The sequence below is a fragment of the Microtus ochrogaster genome, chromosome X (assembly GCF_000317375.1).
Source record: "Microtus ochrogaster isolate Prairie Vole_2 chromosome X, MicOch1.0, whole genome shotgun sequence".
Classification (NCBI taxonomy): domain Eukaryota; kingdom Metazoa; phylum Chordata; class Mammalia; order Rodentia; family Cricetidae; genus Microtus; species Microtus ochrogaster.
The window spans coordinates 35,752,421-35,753,751 of record NC_022026.1 but is presented as its reverse complement, the minus strand read 5'-3'; positions in this window follow the sequence as shown (position 1 = coordinate 35,753,751).

Genomic DNA, 1,331 nt, shown 5'->3' with positions numbered 1-1,331 from the left:
TCTGTCTTAAGGCGCAGGGGTTTTCCCCAGGCAGCCCAAGCCTCAAGTCAATGTGTTTTTACATGAGTTACCTTTTCTCCCGCTAGGGGCGTGGCATGAATAATGCCAGAAAAGGTATCCACTGATACATGTAAATATTTTAATTTGCCAAATTCTGGCTCATGGGTAACATCCATTTGCCAAAATGCGTTAGGTTGTAGCCCTCTAGGATTGACCCCTATATTAGGGGGGTGCAAAAAGTTAAACACAATTGTCCAGAAATCAACCTTAAAATTATCAATGAATCTATTATTTAGTATAAGAAACATTGATCATAGTCAATATTTTGTCAGAAGAACTCAGGAAATTAGTTATTAAAAATTAATCCAATAAAAATATTTGTTATAGACCTAAATTGAAAACTCTCAATAGACGAACTTAAAAATGACTGAGACATTTAAAAAATGTTTGAACATAACATCCTTTAGCCCTCAGAGAAATGCAAACCAAAATTTTGAGATTTTACCTTATAAAGAAAAAACTCCATTGGTGGAAGTATAAACTGACACAGCCACCTTTGGATCATACAACGTATTGAAAAACCTGAATAAATCAGACTCTCCCTGAGCAGGAAGAGAAGAATCAAAAATCCAGGGCCAGACTGTTTAGCAACCCTGCATCAGGAACTAGCTGAAGACAAAACCAGACTGTAATCCTGATAACAATCCTGATAAACAGTGATCCTCCCAATTGAGATTATCATTGTACTGTTTTAGGAACTATCCCAAGAGAAACCTGATAATGACTTTGGGAGTGGTCCCGAGGTATCATTGGATTTTTGGAATTTTTTGACCCTTTTGGACGACTGGGCTGTGGCCTCTTAAAAATTCTTTCTTCCCAGGTCATTAGTGGCTGAATTCCTCCCCTGGCAACCAAAGCCCCGAGCACGTGACCTCAGCAAAGACAGTCTCCCTGTGGGGGGGGGGGCTTGTGCCAACCCAAGACCGGAGTGAGAGGCTCCCCAGCATTGAGGGACCCCCATTATGTCTATATTTTTAAAATTAGGCAAATATTTACCTCAAAACTTAGCAATACCCCTTCTGGGCCTAAATACAAAATTTAACCATAAGAACCTGTGTTTGGAGGCGTGGCTGAGCAGAGCGGCTGGGCCTGACCATTCAGGCTGGTGAGCCTAATCATGGTCGTGCTGTACTTCTATGCCCTGAGGCCCATGCTGGGAGTGGCCCAGCGTTCAAGACTTGTAGATCCTCAAGGCGGGTTTTGTTTGCAGCTTTGTAGACCCTCAGTGCTGCTAAGCCTTGGAGCCGCAGCTGTTCACATTCTACAATCTC